This window comes from Canis aureus, chromosome 20 (assembly GCF_053574225.1).
Source record: "Canis aureus isolate CA01 chromosome 20, VMU_Caureus_v.1.0, whole genome shotgun sequence".
NCBI classification, from domain to species: domain Eukaryota; kingdom Metazoa; phylum Chordata; class Mammalia; order Carnivora; family Canidae; genus Canis; species Canis aureus.
Window position 1 is genome coordinate 5,902,945 of NC_135630.1, and position 11,953 is coordinate 5,914,897.

Below are 11,953 nucleotides of genomic sequence, written 5' to 3' on the forward strand. Positions count from 1 at the left end.
CCAAAGGCAGGCGCCAAACCGCTGAGCCACCCAGGGATCCCAAGTTTCTTCTTTTTTTTTTTTTTTTCTTTGGAACATGCTGGATATGTTTATTAATTTGAGTATACTGGTATCATGGACGTTTGCCTATGTCCAAACTCATCAATGTCTGCATGTTAAATCTGTGCAGTTTTTAATACATCAATTATACCTCAATAAAACTGCTTTTAAAAATGGCTGCTCTAGAAAATAAAATAAAAGTTAAATTAAATTTTTTTTTTGTGATCATTTTCTTTTTTCTTTTTTTTTTTTTTTTATTGGTGTTCAATTTACTAACATACAGAATAACACCCAGTGCCCGTCACCCATTCACTCCCACCCCCCGCCCTCCTCCCCTTCTACCACCCCTAGTTCGTTTCCCAGAGTTAGCAGTCTTTATGTTCTGTCTCCCTTTTCACTATTATTTATATTCCCCAAATGAATGAGAACATATAATGTTTGTCCTTCTCCGACTGACTTACTTCACTCAGCCCAAGTTTCTTCTTTAATGACACCCACGTACATATTTTTTGCCAAGTGTTATCTTTCTTCTTCTATTTATTAATCCAATAGTGCTCATATTTTCTTGCTCTCCCTGCAGTGGCAGCAGACCTCTGACTTTTATCAGAATCGGAGCCCAAGAGGTCTCACTGTGTTGTTCTCAAGAGCAAGCTGTTGTTTCTCCCTTTTCCTTCCAGAAGTGGATCTTTGCACAAGGGTTTGCTTCGTCTACCCAAGTGGTATAGGACTTTTGCTTCATATGAAAGAGGAGTCTGGGGAAGCAGGCAGCGTTTCCCACATTTTCCTCTACCACCAGTCCGGTAGATCGCACACTTGTTCCATGAGTAGGGACTCTCTTGACTCTTCTGCCCTATGCCTCATCTTTCCTGGGAACACCGAGAGGAAACCTGCAGGAAGCATCTTGCAAGTGAGTGTATATTTTTTTCTGTCTGGGGCTCCCAGTTATTCTCAGTTGATACGCTAGCCTTCAAAACTGTGTTAATCTGGGGTGCCTCAGTCACTTAAGTGTCTACACTGGCTCAGGTCATGATCCCAGGGTCCAGGATTAAGCCCCATTTCAGGCTCCCTGCTCCTCAGGGAGTCTGCTTCTCCTCCTCTTCCTCTGCCCCTCTCCCCGTTCTCACACACCATCTCTCCCTCTTTCTAAAGTAAATAAATAAATCTTAAAAAAAAAAAGAATTTGGGGCACCTGGGGGGCTCAGTCAGTTAAGCATCTGACTTCAGCTCAGGTCATGATCCCAGGGTCCTGGGATTGAGCCCCATGTTGGGTTCCCTGCTTGCTGGGGCGTCTGCTTCTCCCTTTTCCTCTGCCCCTCCCCAAGCTTGTGGGCTCTCTCTCAAATAAATAAATAAAATCCTTTAAAACCAGGATTTGTTAATCTTATCTAATTTCTTCTTGCTTACCTTTATGATAGTTCCGCACATGCTCTCTCAAAGGCAAAACACTTCTGCTTCTCTGCAGAGGGGATTGTCACTCTTTGGAATTCAGTTAACTTGGTTATCTTGTGACCTCGCCTCTCTGATGAGTTTAAGAAAAGTTATAATTTTATTAATTTTCTGATTTTCTGTTTCCCGTTAGAACAGGAGCAGCTTTTTACATCCAAAGCACAAGCACAACACCCTCATGCTTGTTTAAATATACTGAACACAATCGTTTTATAATCTGTGTCTCATAATGTAGTGTCAAACAGCGATGTGAAGCCTCCACTAGGAAATATGGACAACAAACACACCCGCACATTTTTAATTTTTTTTTTTTTTTTTTTTTTTTTTACAATTGGAGAGTTGGCTAAACAGTCTCTGCATGGCTCTGAGACTTACTTCAGGGCTTTGCTTCTGAGTCAAGTTCCAGGGCACAGGGCAGCGGCGGAGGATCAGGAGCAGTCTGAGCCACCCGTGGGAGCTGCAATCCCAGGAGGGGAATGAAAGGTGTTTCCATTCCTGTTGTCTCTGCTGCTGGGGACAAGGGCATTTTACAGAGGCGAGAGGGACCTGGGATTGAGCCCCATGTTGGGTTCCCTGCTTGCTGGGGAGTCACTGAACTGTGTACACATGGTTTTCCCAGGAGTCGGGAAAGGGTGGAAGGGAAGGCAGAGGAATTGGGGTCCAGCTAATGCTTCCCATCGAGAGGGGAGGCGGCAAAGCAACATTGCACACGCCCTGCAGTCCGGCTGCTGTTTGCCTCCTGCTTCCCAAACCCCAAGGACTTCCCTCGTAGGGCTACCAGAAACATTCAGGAAAGAGAATTCTCCTGGTGAAGAATCTTCTTAATGTACTGTTGGATCCTGTTGGCTAGTATCTTGGTGAGAATGTTTGCTTCTGTGTTCCTCAGGGATGTTGGTCTATAATCCTCCTTTTTGGTGGGGTCTTTGTCTGGTTTTGGAATTAAGGTGATGCTGGCCTCATAGAACGAGTTTGGAAGTACTCCATCTCTTTCTATCTTTCCAAACAGCTTTAGTAGGATAGGTATGGTTTCTTCTTTAAATGTTGGATAGAACTCCCCTGGGAAGCCAGCTGGCCCTGGACTTGTGTGTCTCGGGAGGTGTTTGATGACTGCTTCGGTTTCCTCGCTGGCTATTGGCCTGTTCAGGTTTTCTATTTCTTCCTGTTCCAGTTTTGGTAATTTGTGGCTTTCCAGAAATGCGTACATTTCTTCTAGATTGCCTAATTTATTGGCGTATAGCTGCTCATAATATGTTTTTAAAATCGTTTGTATTTCCTTAGTGTTGGTGGTGATCTCTCCTTTCTCGTTCATGATTTTATTAATTTGAGTCTTTTCTCTCTTCTTTTTAATAAGGCTGGCTAATGGTTTATCTCTCTTATTAATTCTTTCAAAGAACCAACTCCTGGTTTTGTTGATCTGTTCCACAGTTCTTCTGCTCTCAATTTCATTGAGTTCTGCTCGAATCTTTATTAACTCTCTTCTTCTGCTTGGTGTAGGTTTTGTTTGCTATTCTTTCTCCAGTCCTTTAGATGCAAGGTTAGCTTGTGTATTTAAGTTCTTTCCAGTGTTTGGATGGATGCTTGTATTGTGATGTATCTTGCACTGTTGGTGGGAATGTGACCTGGGGCAGCCACTCTGGGAAACTGTGTGGAGGTTCCTCAAAGAGGTAAAAATAGACCTGCCCTACGACCCAGCAGTTGCACTGCTGGAGATTTACCCCAAAGATACAGATGCAGGGAAACTCCGGGACACCTGCACCCCGATGTTCACAGCAGCAATGTCCACAATAGCCACACTGTGGAAGGAACCTCGGTGTCCATCAACAGATGATGGATAGAGAAGCTGTGGTCTCTGTACACAATGTAATATTCCTCAGCCGTTAGAAACGACAAATACCCACTATTTGCCTTGACGTGGATGGACCTGAAGGGTATTATGCTGAGTGAAATAAGTCAATCAGAGAAGGACAAACATGATATGGTCTCATTCATTTGGGGAATATAAAAAATAGTGAAAGAGAATAAAAGGGAAGGGAGAAAAAATGAGTGGGAAATATCAGGGAGGGAGACAGAACATGAGAGACTCCTCACTCTGGGAAACGAACTATGGGTGGTGGAAGGGGAGGTGGGCGGGGGGTGGGGGTGACTGGGTGACGGGCACTGAGGGGGGCACTTGATGGGATGAGCCCTGGGTGTTATGCTACATGTTGGCAGGGAAAGCACTGCAGCCTAGTGAAGTCGACACATTACAAACCCATTAGAGATGACCCCACAATCTGAATTTATTATAGGACTACTTTGTGGGCCATATCATTGCCCTGGTTTTCATTCTTGGTGCCTTTTTAAAAAATTTATTTTGTTATTTTTGATTGTGGACTGTTCATTTTCCTTATAACTTTGCTTGTGAGGATTCTCATTGGCTTGGCTGGAAGTTGAGTTTCTGCAGAGTGTATTTCCACTTGCCTTTTTCAGGAACCAGGGGTATTACCAGTAAGGGGTTACACTACATTGAATTCTTAGCTTGATATTTTTGCACTACACATATGTGATTTCAGATATAAAACCAAATGAGAACTGAGTTTCGTATCCAAATTCTTAGCATCATTCACCGCCCTCCCCCCCGCCACCCCTTTTTCAGGGCCACATTTGAAATAATTGATTTCTCTTGCAATTCTTTGGGGGTCAAGAACAGATTTACTTTGAGTTTACCTTTACAGCAAGAATATAGCCCTCTGGGTCTCAGAGTCAGGTTGGGGAAGGGAAAGAATAAATTTTGTTAGGTCTACACATTAGCTCATCCCTGGGTTTTATTTCAATTCCCCATTGTGGGATTAGGAGAAAGCAAAATCTTGAAGGAAATGTTTTTAAAAGCATAATTGAATTTGAATACTAAAATTTAAGTTATTTTAAGTGAAAATATTTCTAAAATATTTCCCTGTTATCTTTAATAGAGAATATCAAGCATAATTTAACTTGTTTTTGCTTACTCAGAATAATCATTATGAATATTCTTGAACTTCTAATCATAGCAACAACCCTACAAGGCAGATATTATTAGAATTATTCATTAAAAAAGCATAAAACACTAAACTGAAGTTCTGAGATCATCGGGGAAGAAAAAATGATAAAAATATTCCCAGATGCTAATTTTTATTATTGGTGATATCCACAGTTATGAGATTTTATGAGATTTTAAAAGATGTGTTCTCTCATTGGTATCTTTTGAGGATATTCAGTCTTGCCTTAAGAGACCATTGGAAAGAAATACTAACAGCGCTCATTTCTTGACTGCTTGCTACTTGCCACATGCTTTAATCCTCACAAAAACTCTATGTGGTTGGTGCTGTTTTTAATCCCCACTTTATAGTTAGGAAACTGAGGCACAAGGAAGTTAACTAATGTGTCCAAAGCCACACAGTTACTACATAAAAATGTTGCAATAGGAACCCAGGAATTTGGGCTCCAGAGCCTGTTCCTTGAACACCACACCACGTTGCCTTCACCATGCACAGCAAGTGGATGGAGAGAGCCATTCTCCACTTCTGGAGAATAATTATTAAGTAAATAAAAGAAATAAATCTCCACTTCAGCACACAGGGCATTGCCTTGTCTACTTTTCATTACCTCTCCTATTTGGAAAGATTTCAAATGCATAGAAAATTTGCAAGATGAAGACAGTGAGCAACTATATATTCTTTATGTGGACTCACTCATTTTTATTCTTTGCTTCTATGTCTCTCTTTCCGAGCCATTTGCAAACAGCATAGTCTATCAGCCCTTAGGAGGTACAGGTAGTTTGTATATGAAGCTATTCTCTTATATGTGACCCATTATCAAATGTCTATAATTATTTGAATAGTATCTTTTATAGTTTTATTTACTTATTTTTTAAATCCAGGATCCAAAAAAGGGTAACTCATTGTAGTTAGCCGTTATACTTCTTTAGTTCCTCATCCAGAGCAGTTTCTTATCCTTTTTTTTTAATTACATTTTTTTTTTTAGTCCAGGATGGTAATTGTTGCAGATTGTCCCTTAGTTTAGATTAATTTGATTGCTTTCTCATGATTCGATGCAGGTAAAACGTTTTGGAAAGGAATACCACATACGGGGCCTTCTCAGTGAATCACATCATGGGCAAACAGGGTCCGTTTGTGTCATTATGGGTAATGTTGAATTTGATCATTTGGCTAAGGTAATTTCTACCAGATTTCTCTATGATAAAAACAACATTTCTTTTTCAAAATAATAACTAATACTGGGGTGAAATCTTGTGACCATGTGAATATTTTTTCTCACACAATCTTTTACCCAGTAAGTTTGGCACCTATGTATGGGCACTTGGTGCATCAGTTATTACTCTAGTGATTGTAAAATTGTAAAAATGTAAATTTTCAACTTCCATTGTGATTTTGCACTTTTTTGGCTGGCATTTTTTGGCAAAGAAGAACTCCTCCTCCACCTAGACTTTCTAAATTTTTTTTAAATCAATATCAGTATAAACTTCAGAGATCCTTCTTCTTCAGCTAATATCCATTCCAGTTGGTATTAGTTTTGATGAAAGCACAGTCTAGAACATTGTCAGTGGTTTCCCCTTCATGTTGACTCCTACAATATTTTAAAATGTTCTCATTGGTTTCGAGCACCACCTTATTTTCTGTCACTTTTACTTACTTTTCTATAATAAGATGGGCTGGGTCACAGAGGTCCTATTTAAGGTCTCCTATCTCTGCTAGTTATACTATGCCCATTCACAGATTCAGATCTTTCTCAATTTCTTCGCTCATCTCTGTCCTTTCTATAGTTTTCCTCCATTTTCCCATTTACCTCAGCCATGGTGCTTACATACATATTAAAGGAAATCAAAATGCATCATCCCTTAAAAGCTTGCTGCAAGCTGTAATCTGAAATATTCTCCTAACTTGTCCCCTGCTTTTCTCTTGCTTCCTGCAGTCCATTCTTCTGAAAGCGATCCTTTTAAAAACATAAATAAGATAATGGTCACTTTTCTACTTAAAATCTTCCAGTGGCTTCCCATGCACATAGATCAGAAACAAAAACTCTTTGTTTTGTTTCTATGTAGTTCTCCAATCTTACCTCCTACCACTCTCTTTCTTGCTCCCATGCTTTAGCCTTTGTCTGTCAACACGCTAAGCTAATTAATGTTTGCCTCAGAGCCCTTGTTCTTGGATTTTCTCAGTCTGGGATGTTTGTCCTTGGAAATCATGTGGCAATTTTAATCTCCAACTCTTAGCTTGAAGGCTTTCCTCTTTAGTCATCCAAATAAGCCCACTCACTGTCCATAATATCTTTCTGCATAGTTTTCTTAATAGCATTATCATCAATTTTCCCCAACACCACTAGGAAATAGTCTCCATAAGAACAGAGACTTGTTTGTCTTATTTACTACCATCCACTCACCTCCTTGAATAGAACTCATTATGTACAGTAAATAAGTTGTTGTTAAAGAATGGATAAGTGAAGTAATGAATAAATCATATACAACCCATCAGAATATTAAGTGTGATATAGATAGATAGATAGATAGATAGATAGATAGATAGATAGAGGGAATTGTTTTTTGTTTGGTTTTCTTTTATTTTTTTTAAATATTATCTGAAGTCCATGCTTTATTCAGATTTCCTTAGATTTTTTTGTCTCCTGAATCTTGAGCATTTTTTTCTGGTTTTATGGACAGATAATTGATACACATAACTGTATATGTTTAAGGCATACAGCACAATGGCTTGATTTACATATATTGTGAAATGATTACCACAACAGGTTCAGCTAGCATCCATCTTCTCATATAGATACAAAAAAAGAAAAGAAAGAAAAAAAGAAAAAGAAAAAATATTTTTGTGATGAGAAGTCTTAGAATTTACTCTCTTAATAATTTTCTTATGTATCATACATCAGTGTTAGCTATGCCCTCTTGTTATACATTACATCCCTAGTCCGTATTTATTGTATAACTGGAAGTTGGTGCCTTTCAAGCACCTTCCTCCCATTCCCCCTTCCCAATTCTCCTCCTCTGGTAACCATATGTCTGATCTCTTTTTTATGAATTTGTTTTCTTTTTAGATTTCACATATAAGTGAGAACATACAGTGTTTGTCTTTCACTGTCTGACTTATTTCACTTAGCATAATGCCCTTAAGGTCCATCCATGTTGTTGCAAATTGTGGAATTTCCTCTTTTTTGTGGCTAAGTAATATTCCATTGTATATATATCTCTATCCATTCATCCATCGATAGGCACTTAGGTTGTTTCCATATCTCAGCTATTGTAAATAATATTAATATGAATATGGGGATATGGGGATGCAGATATCTTTTTGAGTTAGTTTTTTTTTGTTTCCTTTGGATATATTTTCAGAAGTAGAATCCTAGATCATATGACAGTTTTTTTTTTTTTTTTTGAGGATCCTGTATAGAGTTTTCCATAGGGGCCATACTTATTTACTTCCCCACCAACACCGCACAAGGGATCCCTTTTCTCTATACACATGCCAACAATTATTGTCTCATCATTCTGATGATGGTTATTCTAAAAGGCATGCAGTGATATTTCATTGTTTTAATTTGAATTTCCCTAAAGACTAGTGATAGATCATCTGTTCATGTACCTGTTGGCCTTTCATATATCTTAACTGAAGAAATGTCTATGCAGGTCCTTTGCCCATTTTTAAATTGGGTTGTTTTTTTCCTATTGAGTTGTATAAATTCTTTGTATATGTTGGATATAAACCCCTTATCAGATATATGGTTTGCAAATATTTTTCCCATTTTGTAGGCTGTCTTTTCACTTTTTTGATGGTTTGTTTTGCTGTGTAGAGTATTTTTAGTTTGATATAGTCCCATTTTCTAATTTTTAATTTTGTTGCCTATTCTTTAGGGGTCATATCTGAAAGTATTATTGGAAGTCCTAGCCAGAGCAATTAGACAAGAAAAATAAATAAAATGGTTCCAAATAGAAAGGAAGAAGTAAAGTTGTCATTATTTGCAGGTGACATAATATAGGAGGAAAACCCTAAAGACTCCATCAAAAAATTATTAGAACCAATAAATAAATTCAGTACAGTTTCATGATACAAAATCAATACACAAAAATCTGTTGTATTTCTATAGATATCTGTGAAATCCATCTGGTCCAGTGTATCATTTAAAGCTCTCGTTTCTTTGGAGATGTTTTGCTTAGAAGACCTATCGAGTATAGAAAGAGCTAGATTGAAGTCACCAAGTATAAGTGTATTATTATCTAAGTATTTCTTCACTTTGGTTAATAATTGATTTATATATTTGGCAGCTCCCACATTCGGAGCATATATATTGAGGATTGTTAAGTCCTCTTGTTGAATAGATCCTTTAAGTATGATATAGTGTCCCTCTTCATCTCTCACTACAGTCTTTGGGGTAAATTTTAGTTTATCTGATATAAGGATGGCTACCCCTGCTTTCTTTTGAGGACCATTCGAATGGTAAATGGTTCTCCAACCTTTTATTTTCAGGCTGTAGGTGTCCTTCTGTCTAAAATGAGTCTCTTGTAGACAGCAAATAGATGGGTCCTGCTTTTTTATCCAGTCTGAAACCCTGCGCCTTTTGATGGGGTCATTAAGCCCGTTCACATTCAGAGTTACTATTGAGAGATATGAGTTTAGTGTCATCATGATATCTATTCAGTCTTTGTTTTTGTGGACTGTTCCACTGAACTTCTTCTTAAAGGGGAATTTTAAGAGGCCCCCTTAAAATTTCTTGCAGAGCTGGTTTGGAGGTCACATATTCTTTTAGTTGCTGCCTGTCTTGGAAGCTCTTTATCTCTCCTTCCATTTTGAATGAGAGCCTTGCTGGATAAAGTATTCTTGGTTGCATGTTCTTCTCATTGAGGACCCTGAATATATCCTGCCAGCCCTTTCTGGCCTGCCAGGTCTCTGTGGAGAGGTCTGCTGTTACCCTAATACTCCTCCCCATAAAAGTCAGGGATTTCTTGTCTCTTGCTGCTTTAAGGATCTTCTCTTTATCTTTGGAATTTGCAAGCTTCACAATTAAATGTCGAGGTGTTGAACGGTTTTTATTGATTTTAGGGGGGGATCTCTCTATTTCCTGGATCTGAATGCCTGTTTCCCTTCCCAGATTAGGAAAGTTTTCAGCTAGAATTTGTTCAAATACATATTCTGGCCGTCTGTCCCTTTCGGCGTCCTCGGGAACCCCAATTACACGTAGGTTTTTCTTCCTCCGGCTGTCGTTTATTTCCCTTAATCTATCCTCATGGTCTTTTAATTGTTTGTCTCTTTTTTCCTCAGTTTCCCTCTTTGCTATCAACTTGTCTTCTATGTCACTCACTCGTTCTTCCACCTCGTTAACCCCCGTCGTTAGGACTTCTAGTTTGGATTGCATCTCATTCAATTGATTTTTAATTTCTGCCTGATTAGCTCTAAATTCTGCAGTCATGAAGTCTCTTGAGTCCTTTATACTTTTTTCTAGAGCCACCAGTAGCTGTATAATAGTGCTTCTGAATTGGCTTTCTGACATTGAATTGTAACCCAGATTTTGTAACTCTGTGGGAGAGAGGACTGTTTCTGATTCTTTCTTTTGAGGTGAGGTTTTCCTTCTAGTCATTTTGCTCAGTGCAGAGTGGCCAAAAGCAAGTTGTATTGGGAAAAGGAGAAAAAGAGAGGAGAGAAAGAAGGAAAGAAAAGAGAAAGAGAAAAAAAAAGGGAAGAAAAAGAAAAAAAAACGAAAAAAAAAAAAAAAAAGAAGAAAAAGAGAAAGAAAAAGGAGAAAAAAAGGGGGTGGGGGAAGGAAACAAATCAAAAAGCAAAACAAAACAAAAACAAAAACAAAAACAAAAAAAGAACCACCGGGGAGTATCTTCTGATTCTGTGTACTTTAAGTCCCTTGGCTTCTCCTGGAAGTTGTCAGTCAGTCTAGCTGGTCTTCTGGGGGAGGGGCCTGTTGTGCTGGTTTTCAGGTGTTAGCAGTTGGGGGAGCTGCTGTGCCCCTGCCTGGTGCAGGGCTCAGTGGGGGTTGTTTACCCCGTGAGGCCGCAGGAGGAACAGCCCCAGTGGCGGGGCAGCTCTGGAAACCTGGATTCAGCTCCGGCAGGAACTCCGTCTGCAGGGCCTGGAGGCTCCGGGCGGGGCCGCTGATGTGCTCAGCTGGGGCAGGAGCGTCCTCGCTGTCCGGGGCCCTCCCGGCCTCTGCCTGTCCCGGGGGAGGCCGGATCCTGGCCTGTGTCCCGGCGCCCTGTGCTCCGGAGCCTGCGCTGGTGGATTCGCGCTCCCGCCCCGCAGCCCCCTCCGCGGAGCCGCCCCCGAGCCCCCCGAGCTGCTCCGGGTCCCGCCGTGCCCGCTGCTGCCCTTAGGGAGCTCGGCGCACTCTCCCGGGGCGCAGTTGCTGTTACTGTCCCCGGGAGCCCGAGGGCATCCCCATCCTCCTGGGTCCTGCTCCACCTCCCTGCGAGCCCCTTTCCCCCGGGAAGGTCGGTGCAGCTCCTGCTCCTCCGGGACGGGGCTCTCCTGTCCTGGGGACACTCGCCCCGGCCTCAGCCCGGCTCCTCGCGGGGCCCTCCCCCTTGGAGGCCTTTGTTCCTTTATTTCTTTTTCCCCGTCTTCCTACCTTGATAGAAGCGCGAACTCTTCTCACTGTAGCATTCCAGCTGGTCTCTCTTTAAATCTCAGGCCGAATTCATAGATTTTCAGGATAATTTGAAGGTTTTCTAGGTAGTTTGGTGGAGACAGGTGATTTGGGGACCCTGCTCTTCCGCCATCTTGCTCGGATTCTGTTGTATTTCTATACACTGATTATGAATTATCAGAAAAAGAAATTAAGAAAACAATCCCATTTACAATGGCATCAAAAAGAACAAAATGCCCAGGAACAAATTTAACCCAAGGAGGTGAAAAACCTGTATATTGAAAACCACAAGATATTAATGAGAGAAACTGAAGAAGACACAAAATGGAAAGGTATTTTGTGTTCATGCATGAACACAATGTAGAATCAACATTGTTAAGATGTCCATACTACTCAAAGCAGTCTACTCAGTGCAAACCCTATCAAAATACCAGTGACATTTTTTACAGAAACACAACAAAAAATCCTAAAATTTATATAGTACCGTAAAGGACCTCGAATAATCAAAGAAATCTTGAGAAAGAAGAGCGAAGCTGAGGGCATCACACTCTCTGAGTTCAAGCTGTATTACAAAGCTATAGTAATTAAAACAGTGTGGTATTGGCATTAAAAACAGACACATAGATCAAGGGAGCATAATAGTAGAGCCCAGAAATAAACTCAGGCAGATACAGTCAGTTAATTTATGACAAGGGAGTCAAGAAAATACAATGAGGAAAGGAAAATCTCTTCAATAAATGGTGGTGGGAAAATTGGACAGCCACGTGCAAAGGAATGAAACTGGACGTTTGTCTTATACTATACACAAAAATCAACTCAAAATGGACTAAATACTTGA

General features: G+C 40.2%; 1 long non-coding RNA gene across 1 annotated transcript; it reads right to left on the minus strand.

The window, feature by feature from the left end:
- Positions 1-515: 515 nt before the first annotated feature.
- LOC144291882 (uncharacterized) lies at positions 516-11,267 on the minus strand. Its single transcript, XR_013359439.1, has 3 exons — positions 11,098-11,267; positions 1,444-1,558; positions 516-926 (listed from the first exon to the last, which is right to left on the minus strand). It is a non-coding gene; the product is annotated as an uncharacterized LOC144291882 (long non-coding RNA).
- Positions 11,268-11,953: the final 686 nt, after the last annotated feature.